This window comes from Kogia breviceps, chromosome 6 (assembly GCF_026419965.1).
Source record: "Kogia breviceps isolate mKogBre1 chromosome 6, mKogBre1 haplotype 1, whole genome shotgun sequence".
NCBI classification, from domain to species: Eukaryota; Metazoa; Chordata; class Mammalia; order Artiodactyla; family Physeteridae; genus Kogia; species Kogia breviceps.
Window position 1 is genome coordinate 133,899,120 of NC_081315.1, and position 25,836 is coordinate 133,924,955.

Consider the following 25,836-nt stretch of genomic DNA (forward strand, 5'->3'; position numbering starts at 1 on the left):
CGTGATGGCTTTATATCATTTTTGGCAGTAAAACCACAAAAATGATAGAAACATTTCCAAACTTCTATTTTCAAATATCTTTTCAGTAGGGGTTTCTTTTGAAAAGTAGTTACTTTCTCACTCATTGTCAAAATGTTATCTTTACTTTGAAGGGACTGAATATTGAGTTTTTTGTTTATTTGCTTTTGTTTTTGTTTCCAGAAACAACTAGGAGGTAGTTTACTAACACCATCAAGAAAAGGGCAGCAAATGTAGGCTATTTGTCTTTTTGTGAAAGAAAAGATATGCCTCTTATTTAAGTTTGGCAATTTGAAAATTGCCAAATTGGCTTGATTGGATGTTAGAATGGGTGAGAGAAAGGAGTCCAGAACGAATTCTGAGCTTTCTAACGAGGACAGCTGCCTGAATGTGGTGTCACCAAATGAGGTAGATGGAGGAGAGGATGGGGGCCAGTTTAGGAAGATAATGAGAGACCAAGTGGAGCTTTGGACTTGCTGAGTTCACATGCCTACAGGACTTCCTGCTCTTACTTCATGCCCAACATATTAAAAACCAAACTCATCCTTGGCTTTATGACCCAACCTTCCTTTTCCTCTGTTCTCCTGTCTGTGTCAGTGGCACCACCATCTCCTAGTCACTTAAAACTAAAAACTTTGGAGCCATATGTGACACATTCTTTCATTTTCACCTGTATCTAATGTATAACTAAGACCTTTCCTCTGTCATTTGTTCATGCTACATATATTTATTGAGCACCTGCTAAGCGCCAGGTACTGAGTTAAGCCCTGAGGACATGTGTGAAGAAAACAGACAAGGTCCTTGCTCTCATGGGGCTTCTATTCTGTCTGGGAAAGATAGATAATAAACAAGTATATAAACATAGAAATCAGAAAATTATTGCAAAGTGCTAAGAGGAGAATTAAAGCAAGTGATATAATACTGCCTGGGTGGCTGCTATAGAATTATCAGGAGGTGCCATTTAGCGTGAGGTCTGCAAAGTCCATGCACTAGTAGTAGGAGAATGAGCTTTCCAGGCAGAAGGACCCAAGCCCTGGATGACCTTGGTAAGTTCAAGGAACAGAAGGAGGCGAGTGTGGCTCTAGGGCTTGGTGGCAGAGGCAATGGGGTAACCCTGATAGTCATGACTTTTCTTTAACCTCTGCTGCTTGGTCCCTGGGCTCCATCAGCTCATACATGCCCCATTATATGATGCCCTTTAACTCCTCCCCACTTTCACTCTCTCCTCCAAACTATTTTGCGCATGCATGTCTACTTAGCCTGAAAATTTCACATCATTCTGCCATGGTAAAAGGCCTTCAGTAGTTGAGTAGTAGCAGGCTGACCTTTGGGGGCCAAAAAGACAGGCAGCTCTGCTCCTGGGATGTCTGCTCCCTGTGAGATTTCCAAGAGGCCTTGGGAGGAAACGTCTCTTGATAGCCTCTAATGTTTAACCACCTGTGTATTAGTTTTCTATTGCTGCTTTAACAAATTACCACAAACCTAGTGGTTTAAAACAACGCAGATTTATCCTTTTATAGTTCTGGGGGGTCAGACGTGCTATATGGGTCTTACTGGGGTTAAATCAATATGCTGGCAGAGCTGTGTTCCTTTCTGGAGGCTCTGGGGAGAACCCATTTCCTTCTCTTTTTTCAGCTTCTAGAGGTCCCCCAGATCTCTTAGCTTGTGGCCTCTTCCTGCATCTTCAAAACTATCAGGGTAGCTTCTTCTCTCTCTCTGACTCCGACCTTCACTTTCTTACTTCTACTTCCACTTCTAAGGACCCTGTGATTACAGTGTGCCTACCTGGATAATCCAGGATAGGATACGCTCCCCATCTCAAGGTTAACTCATTGATAACCTTACTTCTCCCTTATTGTGTCATATAATGTATTCACAAGTATCAGCGACTAGGACATGGACATCTTTGAAGGGGTCATTATTTTGCCTACCACACCAAGCTTCTTTTATGTATTAGGATTTCTTAGATATCTGTGTCTCATGGGGACTTCCTACAAATGGAAAACCCACTAAGACTAAGAGAAGGCCTATCATGGGAATCTGATTGCTTTGGTTCTATAAACATGGTGAAGCTATGCCCATCAATGGAGCAGGATTATTACTTTTTCCTGCAAGGGCAACTGAATGTGGAATGATGAGAATAGAAGCCTTTGCTGTTAATAAAGATCATTGACCTTTAAGGAACCTCCTAACCCTGAGAGTTTATGATCTTCCTGTTTGATGAGATGACACCCAAGTGAGAATGCACTGCGGGCAAGGGGGGGTGTGGAAATAGTGGGAATCATATTAGATAGCACAAGTTCTAAACTCTCAGAAGAATTATTATTAAGCTTTATTTAGTGGACACATCTGTCTTCCCCACACTTGGAAATTTATAGGTGAAGAGATACCAGAATGTTCCTCAGTGAGACCTTCTTTTGCTGTCTTCAACCTCCAAGTTATGTCTATATGCTAAAGAAACTATTCTTTGGCAGGAAATCCAAGTAAACTCCCATTATATTGATCTCCATTGGAAAATGACCATATGTCCTGAATTTATGGAAGAGTTGTCATTTCATATAATTTTATTCTCCTCAATAAAGAATTAATTAAATGCATAACTAAATGCAACTTAATTTTTACCTTGTAAGACTTTTCATACAAATAACTTCACAAATCAGAATAAGATGCTCTGTCTTAATCCATCTTAATTTCAGTTTGAGCAAGTGTAGTCAAATATGTCTTCCTAGTGGTGGAATTTTATTTTTAAGTATTTTAATTTTTTTTATTATTTATTTTAAATTTATTTATTTTTGGCTGCATTGTGTCTTCCTTGCCGCACACGGGCTTTCTCTAGTTGCAGCGAGTGGGGGCTACTCTTACTTGCGGTGCACAGGCTTCTTATCGCGGTGGCGTCTCTTGTTGCAGAGCACGGGCTCTAGGCGCCTGGGCTTCCGTAGTTGTGGCACGTAGGCTTAGTAGTCGTGGCTCACAGGCTCTAGAGCGCAGGCTCAGTAGTTGTGGCACACGGGCTTAGTTGCTCCACGGCACGTGGGATCTTCCCAGACCAGGGCTTGAACCTGTGTCCCCTGCATTGGCAGGTGGATTCTTAACTGCTGAGCCACCAGGGAAGCCCACTAGTGGTGGAATTTTTGCCTAAATAATTGTATCTACAAAACATTCCTAGTCAATATAGCTAGAGACAAACAAAACTTATTTCCAGGCTCTTTGTATAAGCAGCAAATTGGTGTCTGGTAATACATTTACTTTGAAAAACGTGTAAAAGGAAGAAATGTTAAGAATAATGATATCTAATGTATATTAAACACCTGCCATAGACACCGTGCTAAGAGCTTTACACGTACAGTTTGGTTTCAGTCTTAAAAATACAGTATCTTCTCCTCACCTTTATTATAGATGTGGAAGATGATAAGGCACTTAGAGCAATGTGTCCTAATAAGATATAAAGCTAGGAAGGGGAGAATTGATATTTGGATTAATTCACTGCCTCCTAATACTGCTTCAACCCCAAGGCTTTCTTCCTCTCAGCTGCTCAAGGAGGAGGAGAGCCTTTGGAATTGAGGTGGGTTTTAAGAGGGGAGGTGGTTGGGTAACTAAAGTGGGAAGGCCAACAGAGCCGAGGTGAGATTATAATGGTGTCCTAAAAGGGTGGGACCTGAACTGCAGAGAGAACCAATGAGAGTCTCTCACCAGATCAGGAACCAGGGACCCCTATGTCTGGGCTCAGAGTTCTTGCTTTGGCATCTTCTGTGCTGAAGACCTGCTCTGTCACTCCAGGCTGCCCCATTCCAGAAGATAGCTCCCTGTTCTCCCAGCCACTCAAACCTAAGCTAGGAGGTATCTGCACTTCCTCTGTTTTCTTCCCTCCTCAAATCCTACTCATCAGCAAGTTATGACTGTCCTACTTTAAAATACATCTAGAATCTGGACTCTTCTGTCCATCACAATGGCCACCACCTTCCTTGGTCCAAAGGTTCATCTACTCCCTCTCTCCTGAACTAACATAATAGCCACCCTGCTTTCACTCCCACTTTCCTAAAATCCCACCCTAAAGTCAGCTTTCGGAAACATAAATCAGATTATGTCTTCTCGCCTCCTAACCTTCACTGACGTCTTCCTACTGCATTTAGAATAAAATCCCAGTCCCTTAAAAGGGCACACAAGGCCCTTGGTGAACTGGATCTTGTCCACTTCTCTAAACTCCTTTTGTATCCTAAGTCCTTTCCCATCTCGGGGCCAACTTTGCACCTGGGTTCCGTCTGCTGGGATCACCTCCTTCCTTAGATATTTAATGTTATCTCTTCAGAGAGGCCTCAAGTAAGTACACCTTCACATGCATCTCTCAAATACTCTATCACATCACCCTTTCAATTTCTTATGCAGCAATCATTCCAATCTATTATTATTTTATTTGCAAGCTTGTTGTTCTTTCATCTCTTCCATTGGAGGGCTAGACCTCATTTGTCTAAGTCCTCAGTGTCTGATAAATTATGGGTTCATTAAATATCTGATAGAGAAATGCATCATAATGATTTTTTAAAGTATTATTATGTTTTTAAGCTTAGGTGCTTATAGGGGACACATTTTGGAATGTCTGCTCAGCTCATAATTACCCTCTTTTTTTTTTTTTTTGCGGTATGCGGGCCTCTCACTGTGGTGGCCTCTCCCATTGCGGAGCACAGGCTGCGGACGCGCAGGCTCAGCGGCCATGGTTCACGGGCCCAGCTGCTCCGCGGCATGTGGGATCTTCCCGGACCAGGGCACGAACCCGTGTCCCCTGCATCGGCAGGCGGATTCTCAACCACTGTGCCACCAGGGAAGCCCCTCATAATTACCCTCTTAATTGGGTTCCCCAGTTTGGAGAAAATGGCCCCCAGGACCATTTGGTTGAACATGCCTCTGATCTCCTGCGGCAGTGGATTGGACAGCTGACCCAAGCTGGGCGAACCACAATTGCAACCTTTGCAATTTGGAATTAGCACTGAGAATGATATGGTTGGACGGTACTGTGTATCCTCAGGAGACCTGAGCAGTCATGAGGTCTGCTCTGGGGATCAGAGAAGGCTGGTGAGCAAAGAGAGAGAAGACTGAGTAGATGGGCAGAGAGAAACTGTGACATGAGACACAGGGAGAGAGTCTGGATGACTTTCCAGGTTCTGAGTCCAGCATCGTCCTGCTGCCCAGCTGAACTCCTGCCCTTGGGATCAGGGCAGTATCAGCTGCCTACCCTTCAGATGCCAACCCATACGTGAAATCAGTGTGGCGAGGATATCTCAGTCAAGTTAATACTTTGTGAAAACAAATTTGCCATTATCATGTTGGTTCTGCTTTAGCACATGATGCCCTGTGCCAGTTTCACCTCATATGATGATAGATGACTTGCTTTTCAGCTAGGAACTGTGTGTAAGTGAGAAGATTTCTAGAAGAAGCAAATGGAGAAAAAGCAGTGAGAGCCCAACATCTCTGTGGTATCCCTTGCAAGGAGAGAGTAAGGCAAGCTCTGAAAAGGGGAGGTGTGAGTGATGAAAAAGCAAGTGCTGAAGCAAATAGCAGGGAGCTGTGTGGGCCCAGTCGCAGTGAGCAGGGCTGCTGAGAACTAGGGGACTTATAGAATATAAAATGTCTGGTTGCAAGATATGAGTTTAGAAGCAGCAGAGTGCATCTTCTCAGGTGATGGATCATTAGGATGAAATCAATCTGCACAATGGAAGACAAATTCAGCAAAAATGAAATATTCCCTTGGAACCAGGGGTTTAAAGTATAGTAGGCTGCTCCACCGTTGGTAACAATCAACGCCAACTCAGTTTAACAGCACACAATCCCCTCTTTGCCCGACCTCATTACACCTGATACTAATGAGGGACTAAAGTCCAATGGTCATGGCTGGGAGTTTAATATTGCTACAATCACACCAATTCAAAAGCCCCTTATCAGCAAAGTCCGGGGAGAAAAACGTTGAGTTCTCAGCAATGCAACCAGCTGTAAAGTATCTCTCAATGAGTTCACCAAGGTGTGAACTTAAAAGCCCAGCAGGAGCTATTTATATCTGAAGATGATTAGGCACTTGCTGAGGAGAGGAGTTGCCTCTGAAAATGGCGTCCCTAACTAGGTGCTTCTGCTGTCAACCCCAGAACACTAAGCTCTTCAGAGTAATTCTCATTCTTATGAGAATGTGCATCTCGGCTTGCAGTGTTGTTTCTCCTGTCATGTGTATCTGGACAGGATGGAGAGGGAAAGTGGTCTCCAAGGACATGGGACAGTTGAATGTCAGTTACTTTAGTACAGATCAACAGACCACCTGCTGCTTCCATGACTAGCACTTTTTAAACCCAAGGTAAGACTGATATGCACAGTTTATGTCTACTTATAAGGACACGTGCAAAAATATCCTGGGACACTTCAACCCAGGGAAAGCTCTGCATCTGTAGCTGCATCCTGGCCCTGCTGGAATAAATGGCCATGAGACTTACCTGGAGGAAGTGTCTTTGCCGAAAAAGAGAGGTTATAAGACCTGGAGTAGTGTTTCCCTAACTGAATTTAACAGGGTTTTAGTATGTGTGAGGAGATAAGAGGATTACATGGGCAATGTTTTTGAGATACTGAATTAAACAAGTTAAATTAAGATTTAGAATGTATGCATGAAACATTCATGCATAACAAAAAAAATCTATATAAAAACATATATAAGGTGTAAATAGCAATAAAAACCCATCTTTAATAAATACATTACCAATCCCATCAATCCACCTGGATGCCCCTTTCTGACTGTGTCCTTCTCTCTCCCAGGCAACCAGTAGTCTGAATTTTGTGTGTGAGTTTTGCTCTTCATAATGGTTCAACTCTGTATGTATATATCCTTAAATCATGTACTTTAAATTTTTATATTCTTTCGAATTATCTTTGTATCAATAGCATACTGTAGATATTCTACTGAGATTTGCTCTTCATTCAACTCAATGTTCCTGGTCTTTAGATACACTGACATGCACAGCTGTAGTCCATTTTCATTGTTATTACCCATTCCATGAATATACCACAATTTACTTACCATTCTCCCTCTCTTTTTTTAAGGATGTTGTGTTGCTTACAGTGTTTTTCTATTACAAACAACGGAGTTATGAACTTTCTTGTATGTGGTTCCTGGGGCACATGTGCACGAATTTCTCTAGGGTACATACCTAAGAGTAGAATTACTGGATGTGAGGGTTAGCACATTTCAACTTTGTAGGATAAACCAAGTTGTGTTCCAAAGAGATGGTTGCAATTTTCATTCACTCCAACAGGCTTTAAGAATTCATTGCTGTGTATCCTCATCAACAATTGGTAATACTAGACTTAAATTTTTTTGCCTATCTCATGGGATTATGGTTCTCATTTCTCTTATTATTTGTGAGTTTGATCATCTTTTCATGTTTATTGGTCATTTCAGTTTCATCTTCTGTAAATGCCATCCATGTTCTTGCCCAATTTCTAATTATGTTGTCTTTTCCTTATTGATTTGTAGGGTTTCTTTTTTCATTCTTCATTGGAATTCTTAAGTTATATGTTTGTAAATTTCTTCTCCCAATTTGTGATTCAAGTTTTCACTTTTTTTTTTTTTTTTTTTTGTCGTTGTTGGTTTTTTCTTGTGCTGTGCAGCATGTGGGATCTTAGTTCCCTATCCAGGGATCGAACCTGTGCCCCCTGCAGTGGAAGCTCGGAGTCTTGACCACTGGGGAAGTCCAAGTTTTCACTTTCTTACTGGTGTCTTTTCATGAAGAGAAGTTTTACATTTTAATACAGATGGATTCATCAATCTTTTTTTATAGTTGTGCTTTGGGGATCTAATTTAAGAAATATTTCTCTACCCAGAGGTTATAAAGATGTTTAGAAAATATTCTAAAATTTTGCTCAGAATAACTTAATTTTCAGTTGCTGGATTCCTTTTTAGTGTGTTTCTTTTATTGCAATGCCACAGCAAGACTGACTAATTGGGGTCCCAGATATTATAAGATTCTTTTACACATGTGATTTCCATTGATCATGATAATTCAGTGAGGTAGGTAGGTGAAACATTACTTATCCCCATTTAATCTCTGACAGTACAGACTTAGAGACGTGCAGTGACTAAGTCTAAGGACACAGTTTGAGAGTGGTTAGACGCATTCAAATTCAGGACTAATAAATGTAGCGTCTGTGTCTTTCTACCATACTATGCAGCATGTAGGGAAGGCACATGTGAATGCTCTTTGAAAAAGTATTTATGCAGAAACTAACCACCTCCAGATAAAATGGCTATTTTTCTATTATTTGGGTTTAATGATCACAATTTCTTAAGAAATGCTACTCAAAGATTACTGGAAAGTACCTGTATCTTATGTAATTTTGTAAGATTATTTTGTTTAACTCAGTGTTTCTCAAGTTTAGCTCACATAAAGAAGACTTTATTTTTTAAGAAGTGGACATTTCCATTAGTAATAGGAGCAACTTGTTCATAAATTCATAAGCATGTAGTTCCAAATCTCTATTTCTGAGAAATGATGATGGGATGGCAACGGAGGAGGCAACCTGAAATCTGTGTTCAACAAGATTAAAAAGTTAACCATCCCTGGGGAAAGAAGCCCCTTAACAATTCAGTGAAATAGGACCAGAAGTCCTCATTTGCTGAGGAATGTACTTAACACTGCGGTTGATTGGATCTCACTTTTCCATTTCACAAAACACATATGTACGTTAATGTGTACTTTCAAGTTGCTAGAAAGAGGCCATCTTAAAACTAGAGATGAATATAACTTGATATATTTTGTAGTGGGGTGCATGCTCACAGGTGTACCCCATTCATTGGAAGAAATGTACAGAACGACTGCACACTGCAGCCGAGATGGGGCTACTATAGGAGATGGACTCCCAATGCATTACCGAAGAAAAAAAGTCTCAGTAGAGGGAAAAAAAGGAACACTATTAACTTCAGCTGAAACTGGTGAAAAATAATTGCTAGGAGGAGGAGAGACTTTGTTAATAAAATAACAATAATTTCTTGTTAATAAAATAGTAATTTCTTGAAATATTTCTAACACCTGAAATATTCTATCATCCTTGCAAACACCAAGAAATAAAGTCAGATCTGTGGCCCCAGTATGATAGCAACAACAGTGATTAATAGTTTGTTTTAATGAGGCAACTGGCCTCTAATAAGTTATTGATTTTTCTCAGCATCTTACTAAAATGATTTGGAATGTGAAAAGAATCCTCTCCTCATATAAGGCAGTATTGATTAAGTATGAATTCCTACATAGGGATTCTGGATGCTTTGTTATTGCAGGGCCAGTGCATATTACCTGATTAATATTGATTGCACTCTGGCCATCAGTGAATTCTCAAGGCATCGTTTTTAGTCAAGGAAGAACGAATTGTTTAGTGTGACCCTGAAATCACTTTGTAGCAGCAGACCCAGAGAAAGCCAGGTTGTTGATGATGCAGACCAAGTGGCCATGGAGTTTTTGGTTTATTGGGTTTTTTTTTTTTTCTTTTTTTTGCGGTACGCGGGCCTCTCACTGTTGTGTCCTCTCCCGTTGCGGAGCACAGGCTCCGGACGCGCAGGCGCAGCGGCCACGGCTCACGGGCCCAGCCGCTCCGCGGCACGTGGGATCTTCCCGGACCGGGGCACGAACCCGCGTCCCCCGCATCGGCAGGAGGACTCTCAACCACTGCGCCACCAGGGAAGCCCGTGGCCATGGCTTTGTTACAATGGTTTCAATGTTATAGTTATGCTTAGAAGATTCTTTTATTTCGTTTTTCATGCACATTTTTCTTTGCCCAGTATTTTCCTTCTCTGTTTTCTACATGGCAAACTTCTACTCATCCTTCAGGACCCCACTCAAAAATCATCTCTGTGACCGTGTTTTTTTTTTTTTTTTTTTTTTTTTTGCGGTATGCGGGCCTCTCACTGTTGTGGCCTCTCCCGTTGCGGAGCACAGGCTCCGGACGCGCAGGCCTGGCGGCCATGGCTCACGGATTTAGTTGCTCCGCGGCATGTGGGATCTTCCCGGACCAGGGCACGAACCCGTGTCCCCTGCATCGGCAGGCGGATTCTCAACCACTGCGCCACCAGGGAAGCCCCTGTGACCGTGTTTTTGATCCTCTTGGGAAGATTTTGTTCTCTTGGGTCCTCTTGCCACCCTTTGTTGTACATAAGTCTTCAAAACAGAGGGATAAATGCCAGTAATTATGTTTTATATCTGCTCCCTTCTAATCCGTCAGCTTCTTTTGGACAGGGCTGTACATTTTCTCTTGTGACTTGTTTGCCCCTGATAATTCCCAGTATCCAAGAAGAAAGTACACAGCTGGCAATGTGTAAATACTTGCTGCTGTTACATATTGGGTAGGTGTCTCTACGATACTGGAATCTGAAACTTCTGGTTGCATAGGCTTTAAAGGGGCTTCATACTGCCTTGGAATTTGGGAGTCACAGGTATCTCTGTAACAAGTATCTTTGTTACTACCACTACCACCACTACTTGCGGAGTCCTTGCATGGGTTACGCTGTGCTCAGCACTTTAAATACAAAAATCTCAATTTCTCACTGTGGAGCAAGATCATTGTTAAGTTCTCCATTTTAGAGATAAAGAAAGTGAGGCTTAATACTTTCCCCAAGGTCACATCACTAATAAATGGTGAACTGGGCAGTCAGATCAAGGTCTCTCTGACCCCAAAGCCCACATCTATAGTGTGACTTGAGACACTCTGGCAAAGGTTCATCCAAACCAGGAACCCAAAATTCCACCCTTAGAAATTAATTTAGAGATTAACTTTTTTGAGTCTTGTTGGCTTTCTAGGGGCAGTAGGGGTAAGATGGTGAAACATAGCCAAATAGAGTTTTCTAATATATTGGAAAGAGTTGGTGAACTGTAATATTTTAAGTTCCTGTCTACTAATTTATCAAGGTGGATCAGTTGACAATTAGAAGAAAGCTTTCCCTTTAGCAGTAGTTTACATGAGGAAGAAAATACAGAGAAAGGAGCCAGTGAGGGGCCAGAGAGAAAGGACAGTATCTGAAAGAAGAGTAGAAGGTGCTAGAGACTAAAGGGAGGGGGTGTCCTTTTGTTTTTCATAGAGGCTCTGACTACCACTGAGGTAATGGTGTTACTTCAGGTAGATCAAAATGAAGGGGAAACGCCATGCCCATCTAGAGCATCATATTGGTTTCCTGTTGCTGCTGTAACGGTTTGCTTGTGATAATTTGCCACAAACTTAGTGGCTTAAAACAACATAAATGTGTCCTCTTATAGAAGTCTGAAAGGTGTCAGTGGAATTGCATTCCTTCTGGAGGCTCTGGGGAAGACTATTTCCTTACCTCTTCCAGGTTTTAGAGGCCACCTGCATTCCTTAGCCTGCGGTCTCTTCCTCCAGCCTCAAAGCCAGCAGCGTGGCTTCCAATCTCTCTGACGGACTCTGGCCCTCACTTTCCTGCTCCCTCTTTCACTTGTAAGGACCCTCGTATTCTATTGGGCCACCTGGATAATACTGGATGATCTCCCTGTTCAAAATCTGTAACTTAATCATATCTGCCAAGTCTCTCTTGCATGTAGGGTTCCATATTTATAGGTTCTGGGGATTAGGATGGAGACATCTCTGGGGTACATCTTTCTGCCTGCCCAAGTGTGTTAGAGTGGAAGTTAGAGATCAGGAGGCCGGGTTCCAATCTTGGTGCTGCCATTGAGAAGTTATGTGCCTTGGAGCAAATCTCAACCTCTCTGGGCCCTTGCTTCCTAGGTGCCGTTATGTAAATGCTGCGAGGCATGGCTCTGGCTAATTAAAAACCAGACCTGTTTTACACACCTGAAAATGATAACATAGCATTTATTTAAGGCCACGGCTGCACATTAGTCATTAGCCCTTCTAATGGTGTTTCTGCAGGTTCTCAGCTGATTTCTGCTTACCAGCCTACGTTTACTTGCATCGTGCCTACAGAGTCTGTAAGTTTACAATTTCTTATTTTAAATAGGGGGCTCCAGTTCTGTAGTGTGGCTGATACATTAAATATCCACAGCCAAATTGCTTAACGCCAGGTTTTTATCCCCTTCAAATTAAAGCTTTTAAAACACCCAGACTCCATGCTGGCTGAATGACACCCACAGACTTTCTGCCGGCTCTTGGGGGCAGGCGATACTGGTTCCTGTCAAGTTCTAAATCGGGATGCTTTTTTATAGTGGAACAACTGAAAGGAATTGCTTCCTCATGATATATAGCTACTACTTATTATAGACTGATCCATTTTGCAGCAGGGAGGTGGCAGGCAGGGAGCTGGAGAAAGAAGAAGAACCAGCCTTAGACCTGAGGGAAAGTAACCTTCTAATTGCCTTTCCCATGACAGCATCATAAGCTTCTTTATGGCAGCTTTATTTCAGTGACCTGCCACACTGCTCTAATTTTTCTGGTGTCACTCATGCAGTTTTAAAAAAAAATGATTGGTTTTGTGACTTTTATTTGGGAATTTGTCAAGGTTTCACATTTGTGGAAGCCTTGAAGCAGTGGCCTAATAGTCCATAATTTGGTGTGCAAAGGGCTGTTGGTGGGTAGCCTGCTTGGGCCCACAGGTGCCTATCGTGAGCACATCCTTACGCCTAGCAGCAAAATCTCTGTAATTTCTTTTAAGCTACAGTAAACCTTTACTGTCAGAAGACTCCCTTCCAGGTTCCAGAGGATTCCTGGCATCCTGAGATGGGAGAAAAGCCTTTCAAGCTTCATGATCAGGTTGATATTTAAACTTAATTCCCATGAAATGTACTTCAGGTGTTAGTAAACCCAGACTTGGATCGGCGTATTCTGGCCCTTCAGATTTACACACCATTTTTTATGACTCACAGTCTGGAAATGAAAAGTACTGGATTCTGAATCCTTTCCCTCTCTCTCTCTCTCTCTCTCCTTAGGATCTCAAAACCCCTAGCAGATGTTTTTAAAAGCCTCACTTTTGAGGGCTGTTTTGGCCTCCTGCCACTGTGTACTTTTAGGTTTAATGAAAATTGGTGCCTCCCAAGCTCTCCTCCTGAGGGGAAAGGCAGCTACTCCGGTGAACTTGCTCATTCTTGCTCAGAAAGAGCACACAGGCCAGTGAGGTCGTGTGTAAACACACATACACACACCTGCTCTGTCCCTGGCTCCTTTCTCTCCCGGTTGCCTGGCTTGGCCCAGCTTGGCGCATACCTGCTGGTGTTTATCACAGTTGGTGTTTCTCCCCCTCTGGTGCGCCTCGGCATAGCGGGTGCTTATTTGAGCAGCAGGTGATTTTTCTGAAGTGACCTCTGCGGGATGGGAGATTTATGGTGGTGTTAGCTTTCATTATGTGTCGAGGCTGCCTCGTGAGCTCACTGCGTCGCTGTCAGAGGAAGAGAAGAACGCTTCCCAGAATAAGCCTCCGGTATTATCTTTGAACATATGTTCTTGATTAAACGAGAAGAGGAAAGTCTCTTCGTTTTTCCCATTTGGAGGTTAAAGTGGAGGGTTTGTCTAAAAACAGATTGCAGTAAATTGCGGGTTATTTGAACAGTAAGTCAACATTATTTACTCATGGAAAAAAAAAAAATCTCAAATTGATAGGTTTCTTTTAATTACCTCATCCTGAAAGCTGCTCTCAACAAACAGCAAATATTTCAGAAGCCATTTGGATAAGTCTGGAAATGTTGAATTACTGGAAACCTGCCGAGAATAATACCTTTAAAAAATGTTTCCATAGTTCTGAGTATAAGAAAACTTGATTAGGAAACAGCTTGTCTGAACAAACTGGCTATCGCCTTCTGTGATCTCGCTGGCCTCCTTGTTAAAGATGGCTTACGAGATTCCTGCCTCGCAATGACAACGCCCCCTGAAAAACAGGTACCTTTCTGGAGCTAGTTCTTACTGTCCCTCACTCAGACCTGAGTGGCCTTGTGTAACCCCACTCTGTGATAATATCTTCCTCTTGGGTCCTGTCTAGCAAACACAAAAGCTAAATGATAGAAGGTTCGGTAATGGAGTGAGTTCTGGGCAAGTCCAAAGAGCTCTTCTAGCAAATCCAGGCCAAAGCACATTTTACAGACCACGTCCTTTGACTTCATTGCTTGCTTCTGCCTCGATGAAAAGAGGATCTGAGAGATACAGCCATTCCCAGGGCCCAAACCTATTTGGGGGGTGAGGGAGGTCGCTGAGGGGGGAAGAGGACGAGGGGGCCCGCAAGCCACTCACATGCACATACACCCCTGGGTTCATGTCGTTTTGTGACATCCTTTTCAAAACTGCTTACGATGTTTTCTTTCTGTGTGTGTAAGGGACTGTGGTGTGGTGGCAGGGGTCCTGTACGTGAGAGGTTGGGCTAGATTTGGGGTCAACACACCGTGATGTACCCTGGGCCTCAAGTTCTCTGGGCACATCCCCATACTTTGGGTAACATTCCATACAGTAGCATATTGTACTGTTTACTTCTTGGGAAACTTACAAGCTGAGTGTCTCATTAAGAGTATTTTGTCTGAGATGGGCATATGCAGGGCTGATTTCAGGACTGCTATATGTGCTGATACAGTTGTTTGGTTGTTAAATATTGTTAAACATTGGTATCTCTACCAGTTGGTAAATCACTGCCTGAGATTCACTGCCCGGCACGAAGTGGAAGCCTCCGTGACTGTGACGGGGCACTGGAGCCTCACGGCCCTGTGTGCACGTGCAGTTGCCAGCAGCCTGAGCCTCGGAGAAAATTTCCTGTGCCTGCCTAGACCCTCTCTAGCCAGCCACAGTGCCGAGCTCGCTTGGTCCCAGTTTGGGTTTGTGCAGAGGAGGTCAGACAAAAGGAGACCTGCCAGGGCAGTGCTCCCAGTCACGCCAACAAAATTCACTTTTTCAAAGAAGTCTTGATTCATTTGGGAGATCAAAGGGTCTTTCTTCTACCCTTGCAACTCTTTTCCTCCACGCACCGAGATGTGAAGTCCAGAAGCCTTCACGGTGGAGAGCAGTTCAAGGACGGAAGGTGTAATTCTAGTCCCAGCTCCAACACTTAACAACTCCATGACCTTGGGCAAGGGACTTAACCTCTCTACGCTGCAGTTTTCTCATCTGCTGGGTATTGACGTTGGCCTCGATTCCTTCCAGCTGTAACAACAAATGATTTTTAGTCCTTAAATTTCTGTTTACTAGCCCATTCGCCCACCGCGTCAATGGATATGCCATTTACGCGTCGAGGAAAAAAAAGAAAGAAATAACATCATCTGCTAACAGCTAATGTCTGAACACCAGTTAAGGTTAGAATGATGCCAAGGGCTCCGATGCAGCCTGAAAGAGGGAAATGACAGGCTGTCGCTGCTCAGCACACCGCTCAACACGGGTGAGCACGCTCGCTGAGCTCAGCTGATGGGGCTTCCGGCTAGTGGAGCCATGGCCGCCGATTCAACTCCTGTTCCACCTGGCTAAGGCCATCCATCTCATGGGCCGACCCTAGCAACCACCTCTCAAATGTGTATGGCGGCTCATCGAGGGCCCCAAAAAAGTATGTGGATGGGTCAGTGCAAATTCATTATTATTAACAGGGAAAATAATCTCAACATACTAGCGACAATGTCATATACCTGACGTAGAGGGCATTGTGTTAATGGGCTTAGCATTGTTTTTGATTTTGTGACTCATTTTGAGTATTGTAGTTATAAGTTATACATTATGCTATTTCTTTATGATTTTACACGCTTTTTTGGTCTTTCAACTTATAATTTTTTTTTTATAACTTGGGGATGGGGGAGAGGACAGAAAAGTTCCACCTCTTATTTTAGAATAAATATCATTCATAACTGCAAAGCTAATATATAGAAATTCATTTTGTAGATTTTTATTTTCAACCTGTTCCCTACATGGAGATTATCCTTAGTCATATAACATTATATAGTCATCAACAAAGGTGACTAGGACCAAAGTACTGTGTTAATGTTATCTGCTGTTGGGAGGATTGTTGCTTTATGCTTGTTAAGGACAGAAGAATTTATAGATCCATGTGTGAGTCTGGTTTTCCGAAAAGTCTGAGTCCTGGCCTGGCCTGTATGTGTAAGGGCTTCAATGCCGTGGTGTTGATAGACAAGGGTTGTGGTGGTTTGGGGGTCACCCTGGTTGTTTTTTAGGAAAGTGAGTTTTTAATCTGGATTCTCATCTCATTTCTCTATTTCACTTTGGCTTCCTTTGTGTCCCCGTAAACAAAAATCCTACCAGGCTTGAAGTCCAGCTTGGTTTAAGGAATTAACAGCCAGCTTTTTTTGCAAGCAACACTGCAGACACTTAATGAAAGAATTTAAGCTGAGAAATTTAATATTGTTGAATTGGGAAGTCCTGGGATTTGTCCCTATTCAACATGCTGCTTAATTTAAAAGCTAAAAAATTGATAAATGTCACTTCCAGATGCATGCACTGAATTCAGGATCTAAAAATAATTGCCGAAGTACAGTATGAATGGGTTGATGTTCCTTCAGCAGTTTAACCTCTGTCAGTATCTCACGCTGAGGGTTTGTTATTGTTGGGATAACATTTCAGGTTTGAAACTAACTTTCTTATAATGCCAAACTTACCAGCCAACCTTTCCCCATTCTCTTTTATATGTGTGTTAAGGAACCTGCAAGACCCCTTGGTAAATCAAAGCCTGATCCATCAAGGCTTAGCAGTGAAGGAAGACTTGTGCACCTTGGGAGGGACAGCCAGGTGTTATGGCAAACATTTGTTCCCAGGACTCCCCTTCCCCTGAGGGATTCCTTATTATGCTGTTGTCACCACATTGATCCCCGTGGGACACTTCTCCTCCAATAATGCTCAGGACCAAGGGTGGACCCAGATGTCTCCTTAATTCTCCGAAGCACAGTGTGACTGTGACCAAACCGCAATTTTTAAGCAAAATTTTTAGGTACCAAAAACCTGGGATAACAAAAGGGAAATAAATGCTAAGAGTTACATGAAAACAGACGATCTGGTTTGCATGATTCATCTCTCTGCCTTGTTTCTTTGGAGGAAATCTTCCATCTCTACCACCTGGAGGGGTGGCCTCAGGCCAAGTCACAAAGAGAGTCCACCGTTCCCTTTCCACCTATCTCGGGATCTTTTTCCAGCCAGGGACCTTTTTTCCTTGAATGATAGATTTTTGGGAACGTCCACCCTTTCAGGGCTTTATTCTGTGGCCTCCACAAGATCAGAATGAACCTGGATTGGCCCAGGAGCCCCATGAGACACACGTGAGGGTGAGGATTATTGGTGTTGAGGAGACGCAGGAAAGTCAGGACCAAATTCCAAATGCCTTTCCTGTAACAAGGACTATCACCCTTTTCTGGTTTAGAACATACTTGCAAGTTGGGGTTTTTGTCAGTCCACTTGGAGAAATGGAAAGTTAGCAAGTCAACAATCGTTATAAAACAACAACTTCTGTGGTGTAACAGCTCTTATTGGTTGCGTTTTATCACTTTGCTTCTGTTGAATAGAACAGTGTGTTGATCTGACTTATTCTCTTCAGGCCTCTAAGGGCAAAGTTCCCCCTTGTTCCAGTAAATATTTTTTTGTTTTGGTTTGATGTTAGCACTGCCTTATGTTCCACTCCTAACAAGTTGTCCATTTGTTCTACATCTGATGGACATGATAATAATAGCCTTCATGCTTGGATGTAGCCAAAATAAAATCTTCACACTGTTTAAATGCATTAGTACACTTATGAAGCTTTCTCTGACATACCAAAGTGCCACGGGACCCTGGTTGACAATAACTATACGACATTATTAGGGTAATTTGAACAAGATCCGAATGTTTATCCTGCATATTTTGGCTAATCCTATTATATTAATATAAACTTGCTTTTAGTATGCATGTGATAGGTATGCAAAAAGATATTTGCATTTAAATTTCCTACATGTATGTGAATTTAGGTGTATGTGTATGTTTTAAATAAACAATATGGCAAGGAGCGCTGGCTAACGTACAAAGATCTATAGAATGGCTTTCTCAGTATGGACCCTTGGGTTTTGTGGTGCTGTGACTACCTCATAACAAAGGGAAATGTTTTGCTATGAATTTCCTGTTCCTGGAAGACTACATGGTCGAAAAATCTCTTCTTCCCTCTTGAGAACTATCCGTGTGCCAAAGTAAGAAGAAGCCCTTGAAAGAATTACTCAGCCTTCCCCCTACATTTTCTCCTCACCCCCAAGTCTAATAATTTTAAAAAAAAAGAAACGGAAGAGCACTTGTCACTAAACTGCTTAGCACTTTAAAATAGCCAGACGCAGTGCATGCATCTATGTCAGGTTTGGACTCACACCAACCATGAAAATGCTCTGTCTTTTTTTAGGAAGTAAATTGCATACATATTGCAAAGAGTATTCAAAAAAGTGGTTTCCTTTTTGCTTTGTCTGAACTACTCGCATGTCAGTTTTAACCATGCTCTGAATCCATAAACATTTTCTTTAGCTTGCGAAGCTTCACCAGCCTCTCTCTGCTCATTCGCCAGAGTGGCTGCACTGTATCAGTTGGTTGCTAAAAGGTCGAGATCCCTGCATTTTAGGCATGGAAGAGGCATTAAGATGGGTTATGAAATGTCCTTATTTTATAAATGAGGGGATTGAAACTCACAGAGATTGATTGGCTTCTGGGGGCCACAAACCAGTATGTAATAGACTAGGAACCATGCTTCCTTGGTTGGTTGAAGTTTGTAATTCCTGCACCTCTGGTGAAGCCCTTTGAACATTGCTAGGCGTTCTATAAATGTAAGGTGTCCGTGGAAGGCTGACGAAATTGTCATTGCACTCAATCCTTTATCAAAAGTGCCGAATCCACCAGAAGTTTGCTGCTTCTAATGAACCTTTCAGGATTTAATGAAATCCTTAAAATCCTTTCCTTTAGCCAGCCATCACCTGTCTCTTACTTCTGAAATGGCTGAGAAAATACAATGCATTATTATTTATTTAAAGCCTTCAGAATTTAAAGTTTGTGATGATCTAGATGTGAGCACACCATACTTACAGAATAATAACTTTAAAATAAGCATTTCTTTTCAAAACAGTAAATACTTGTAAGAGGAATTTTGATGAAAATCAGCAGTTCAGAAAATGAAGGATTTCATTAAAATGCCTTTATCTTCCAGGTTCAGCATCTAATTCGACAAAGGGAAAAAAAAATACAGTGTTTACGACACTTTACTATGGAACATTTTTGAGGCCTGTTGATTTGTGATGGTTTTCATTCACATTAACCTTAATTTTTATCCTTCCTTTAAATTTGGGCTGGAATTATTTGATATTGTGATTACACAAAAGTAACAAAGTAAATGATCCACTCCCCTAATTCTATGATTAGCTTTCACATTTCATTGTTCTGTGGAACCCCTCACTTATCTTTTGCCCTTTCTCCCAGTGCATCCAGATGATTGAGGTTAAATATGCATTATTTTCTCAATAACGTCAGAAACCCTCCAGAAATAGAGGCAATATAGCAGTGCCCCCTTCTTCATGACAGAGGTCCTGGGGAAGCACCTTTTGCACTAAGTGGGTTACATCCAACATCATTTCAAGAATGTTGCCTGTGGGTATGATTTGGCCGTGGTATCTGTAAGTCTATGTAAACATGAACCATGAGATTTGCTTTTGATTTGTCTGGCAGCCAGATTTCCTTAGTTCCTTGTCCCAGGCTAATTTTCAGGGATTCTTCATGGAATCTCACCCAAGTGTATGCGCAGTCATTTGAGATAACTATGAAGCAGGGTCAGGCTGCCTGGTGCTTGGGTGAGAGTCACTTGTTTACTGAACAGCTGGAACTCCGTGGAGTTCATTCTTCTCCTTTTATTGCCTGAAAACATGCTCTTGGATCTCCCTTCCGCATGCACAGCTTTCCAGCCATTTTCAGGCACAGAATTAAGGTCTACTCAAGTTAACTCTTCTCCCTGCTCTCCTATCAGGCCTAACCCACAGCTTCAGTATCCCCTGCAGGGAAGGCAAGTCACTTTTGTCTTTTTCCTTTCTCCTCAGTTGTTGCCTCTGGTCTCTCTTCCTTCTCTTCAGACAGCCAGGGAAAAAGGGAGTGGGGACCAGGTGGAAATGTCTTACCCGTCAGTGTTATGATCTTGTCTCTAAACCCTTGGTGTTCTTCCAGAGCCCTTTACTCTGCGGCTCACTCACTGTGACCCTTAGCACTATGCTCACAGCTGGCATCTCCTTGCACCCTGCTGAATCCTGAAATCGAAAATCTACTCTCCAACCTACGGTCAGCTCCCGGACCGTTGTCAGCCCCTGCCTTCAGAGAAATTCTCTCTTTCACATATGTGCTCTCACTTGCTACTTTGCTTTCAAATCAACAGGTTTGTTGTTGTTTGAGTTTGGTTTTGTTTTTCCACCTTAGGTGCTTTCCCTCATTTGATTCGAGTATAGTTGTGTAAAGAGAATTTTGTTTCATGTCGGATCTAGTTATTGTAGGGTCTCCCAGTGTATTAAGTCTGCTATACTGGGGAAGCAAGAAGTTGGACATTTGAGTTTGGGAAGCTTTGCAAATATCCAGAGAGGGAGAAACATTACCATCTCTCTTCACTGCAGATTTGCCTGTCCCTATGAATGTGTCTGTTCCTACGTGGTCCCTTCTAAGAATCTATTTGTAAAGTTCTAGTTTTATTAGTCTGGACGGGGTGTAATTGCTGGACTGGTTTTTCTGTGTTTTAGTAAGTCTTTTTTTTTTAGATTTTGTGTGAGTGCTTAATAGTTACTGTCTCCAGCTTTGGGGCTTTAGCCAGAATTCTGAGACAATAGGAAACGTTCCATCTTGTCCTGTGGTACTTAGTGCGTGGTTGAGCCCCAGTGGTTTTAGACCATAATTCTTAGTCTCCTTTGGAACTCTAAATACCACTTAAACCAGTTAATCCCAGCCCTCCTGAGGACCTGGGCTCTACCATTAATTGAGTTGTCTGGCGAGTACTTTGGTTGGCAAAACTGGTTATATGTTTGACTTGAGGTTTCTGGTACTCTCTTACAGAGTGTAAAGATTTAGAGTATAGCCACCGTGGCATACTTGGGATCTTCGACATAATTTCTAGAAAGGGAAAATCAGCAGTCCATCCTATGATGTTTTCACCTTGAGCTTGGACATTGTTCAAACAAGCTGCATATTACAGGGACCTTAGAGTAACAACATTGGAGAAAGGGGTGTGAATGGGAAAAGCTCATGGGAGGTCAGGATAATGGCTACCACAGCCATTAAGAGCAAAGCTGCTGGTCTCTAATGGTTTAGCTAGATTCCCCACCAAGAGGTTTCCCAAAGGTATCATGGAAGCTTTAGGGAGGCTTCATAAGTTTCAAAACACATTGAGCTATATTGTAGACCCCTGACCAATCAAGTGTTGTTGAGCCCTAGAATTCTGAGCTCTGGTAATTTTTCTAAACACGATCTCTGAGAATGTAACAGTTTGGAGTGTCTATTATCTTATCCTAACTTTTTAACACTCCCTTTACTCCACAGCCATATTTTTATGCTATGCAGTCCTCTGGCATTAATTGATTAGATTGAGGTGGACAACTTGACCCCTTCTAGCTTGATCTTTCTTTCAAGAATTTGGAATTGGCACTAAGAAATAGATAGTCTGTACTTGTGGCTGAAACTTAAGTACTATAAACTCAGGAACTGTGCATGGAGAAGCATAAAAGAGACAGGAAAAAAGAGACACTTTTCCTTGTCTCTTGAGGGTTTTCCAGTTCCCAGAGCACTAACAGCTCTTAGGATCCTTCTAATGAATTTTCCTTTTAGACAAAATATTGCTGAAGTTAATGTCTCTTGTTTAAAACCAAGACAACCTTGACTAAGACAGAGAGCCCCCTCTGGTTTTATAGTATTTCTTACAGTAATTTATGTGAATTCTATAAACACAATTCTACTTTTGTTTATATTGTGAAAGGAGGGGGAAGCGGGTAATAGAGAGAGGTTTACTGCATTGTTCAGGATTCTGAGTTGCAGACAACAGACTCCACTGGAGTCAGTCTTAAGCGGAAAAGGATAAATTTTCTTTTTTTTTAAAGCTACTTTTATTTTGGGTTTTCTAAATATGCAGCTAAACATAGTTCTAACTCATACGCAATCTTTTAACTTTATTTTAAATTATGAAACATTTTTAAGTTTCATAAATGATACACACAATAATTATAATACATGTTATATTCTCACTACATAAATTACAGAGATATTGACACTTTGCTTCTGCTCTTTTTAAATAACAATTTTTCCTTTTAATAATTTCTTTGACTATTGTTGCACATTTATTCTTCCATATGAACATTTATCTAATCATAATTTTTAAAAATCCCTATTGAGATCCTAATTGGAATCACATTACATCTATATGTCTCAATTTGAGGAAATTAACTTTTTTTTTAAACATCTTTATTGGAGTATAATTGCTTTACAATGGTGTGTTAGTTTCTGCTTTATAACAAAGTGGATCAGCTATACATATACATATATCCCCATATCTCCTCCCTCTTGCGTCTCCCTCCCACCCTCCCTACCCCACCCCTCTAGGTGGTTGCAAAGCACCGAGCTGAGCTGATCTCCCTGTGCTATGTGGCTGCTTCCCACTAGCTATCTACTTTACATTTGGTAGTGTATATATGTCCATGCCACTCTCTCACTTCATCCCAGCTTACACTTCCCCCTCCCCGTGCCCTCAAGTGCCTTCTGTACGTCTGCGTCTTTATTCCTGTCCCAACCCTAGGTTCTTCAGAACCTTTTTTTTTTTTTTTAGATTCCATATATATGTGTTAGCATATGGTATTTGCTCTTCTGACTTACTTCACTCTGTATGACAGACACTAGGTCCATCCACCTCACTACAAATAACTCAATTTCATTTATTTTTATGGCTGAGTAACATTCCATTGTATATATGTGCCACATCTTCTTTATCCATTCATCTGTTGATGGACACTTAGGTTGCTTCCATGCCCTGTCTATTGTAAATAGAGCTGCAATGAACACTGTGGTGCATGACTCTTTTTGAATTATGATTTTCTCAGGGTATATGCCCAGTAGTGGGATTGCTGGGTCGTATAGTAGTTCTATTTTTAGTTTTTTAAGGAACCTCCATACTGTTCTCCATAGTGGCTGTATCAATTTACATGCCCACCAACAGTGCAAGAGGGTTCCTTTTCTCCACACCCTCTCCACCATTTATTGTTTGTAGACTTTTTGATGATGGCCATTCTGACTGGTGTGAGGTGATACTTCATTGTAGTTTTGATTTACATTTCTCTAATGATTAATGATGTTGCACATCCTTTCATGTATTTGTTGGCAATCTGTATATCTTCTCTGGAGAAATGTCTGTTTAGGTCTTCTGCCCATTTTTGGATTGGGTTGTTTGTTTTTTTGATATTGAGGTGCATGAGCTGCTTGCAAATTTTGTCAGTTGCTTCATTTGCAAATATTTTGTCCCATTCTGAGGGTTGTCTTTTCATCTTGTTTGTGGTTTCCTTTGCTGTGCAAAAGCTTTTAAGTTTCATTAGGTCCCATTTGTTTATTGTTGTTTTTATTTCCATTTCTCTAGGAGGTGGGTCAGAAAGGATCTTGCTGTGATTTATGTCACAGAGTGTTCTCTCTATATTTTCCTCTAAGAGTTTTATAGTGTCTGGCCTTACATTTAGGTCTTTAATCCATTTTGAGTTTATTTTTGTATATGCTATTAGGGAGTGTTCTAACTTCATTCTTTTACATGTAGCTGTCCAGTTTTCCCAGCACCACTTATTGAAGAGGCTGTCTAGGAAAGGATAAATTAAAGAGTATTAGATAGTTCACAGAAATCTCTGAACAGAACCAGGCTTGGAGGCTTCATGACTAAGAACAAATCAGCCAAGTACAACACATCCAGAAGAATTGCCAAATTATGCCATGGATTGTTCTTAGAGACACCTGTGATGTTAAAGTCTGGGTGGCAGAAATGCTTCCACAGCTACCCCAGGTGAAATGGGTTCCTGATCCCAATTCCATCATATGGTGGGGGTTTACCTACACCAGCAAGCAATTATCAGACGCCAGCAGGGTGTCTGAGAATTCAACTCAATTCTGACATGATCTACCTGGAGATAGAATCAGGTAGAGGGTAAAGGGCTCAGTCCCACAAGACCACCCTCCACTTCAGATGCCGGTCACATGTCTAGGTTGTTACCTTTGCTTCTGACCTAATGACTGAAAATCAGAGGTTCCCACAACCCCCTCCTCGGGTTCGATTAATCTGCTAGAACAGCTCACAAAACTCAGGAAAACCTGTTTACTCAGTAGATTACCAACTTATTATAAAAAGATATTCAAGGATATGAATCAACAGCCAGCTTAAGAGTTACGCAGAGGAGGTCCCAAACAAAGGGGCTTCTGTCCTTGTGGAGTATGGGGCCTCAACGGCGGCCCAGCATGGCAGAATCGCTCTGACTCCCCAAGAAGGGCCAAAAAGCTGTCCTTCTGAGTTTTTATGGAGGCTGCATTGCATAGTCATGATTGACGAAATCATTGGCCAATGGGAGTTGATTCAACCTCCAGCCTCTCTCCCCTCCCTGGAAATCAGTGGATAGGACTGAAAGTTCCATCCCTTTAATCATATGGTTGGTTTTCCTGGCAACCAGCCTCCATCCTGGGGTGGGATCCAAAAGTCACCTTTTCTGAAGCTTTTTCAGGAGCTGAGGAGGAGAGATTAAATATCCCATTGCTCTTATCACTCAGGAAATTCCAAAGGTTTGGGGATATGTGAGCCAGGAACTGTGGATGAAGACCAAATATATATGAGAAATATATATATATATATATACTTGGTCATCTGAATGACTAAATATATGTATATATTTTCCTATAAATCAGTGTCACACCAGGAAAAACCAGTGTTCTTCCACCGTATTTATTGGAAGAGGCTGCCTCACTGAGGGTTCAGCCACTGCCTCAAATTACTTTCACCTTCAAATCAGTGGTTGCTTGTGAACCCAGAGTTCCACGTGAACCTGAAAAGGGTTACATAGAGGTTTTGATAAAGCAGTGAGTCTGAAGAGGCCTAGGAACAAGACAAGGACGTCTCCAAGGGTGGAGACCTCCTACCTGGAGGGTATGAGGCAGGAACCTCAGAATTCAGCAGTGAGTTCCAGCATAACCCCCCTTAAGACCAACTAGGATTAGCCACACCTTGGTGGACACCAGCAGAGGGCACTCAGAGACTGGGCCAGACCAAAAAAACCAGCGAGCTGGAAGACCAGAGTTCCCACTTTCAACTTCCATCCCTCCCTAGAGGCCATCTTGGGAAGAAAGAGGGGGGGGAAGAGCCCCCTTGAGGGATATGTTAGAATCAGCACTGATAGGGGATTTAACTTTGAATTGATTGGATATTTACCCCAAAGAGGGAAAATACAACAGAGAACAATTTTTCTAAAAGCAGAAGAGACTGAGGTTTAAGTTTTTGAAAGTTCTCTCTCTCTCTCTCTCTAGCTACTGAGTGGGAATGAGGGCCCCATAGCAAATTGAGATCCATAATAGAAAGTGACAGAGTTACACTGTTTGCACATTTTAGTTGTAATGTTTACATCTCAACCTCCTTGCAAAATGGGAAAACTGTAAAGCTCCTTTGGAGCGGCATCTGGTGGTGGTTTGGAAATGGCTTGGTGAGAGTCAGGAAAGGACAAAGGCAGTCCTTTCCTTTTCGTTGGAGCTAGTGTTGACGTTAGAAGGCTTCCTAGGTTTCTGGTGGGCCAAGAGAAGACTAAGAGCCTGCTTAGCTGGTTAAAGAGACTCATTGCCAAAGCTGAGGGAAGGGATGGTTGAGCGAGGAGAGGCATACCTCCATACTATCCTCAACGCCAG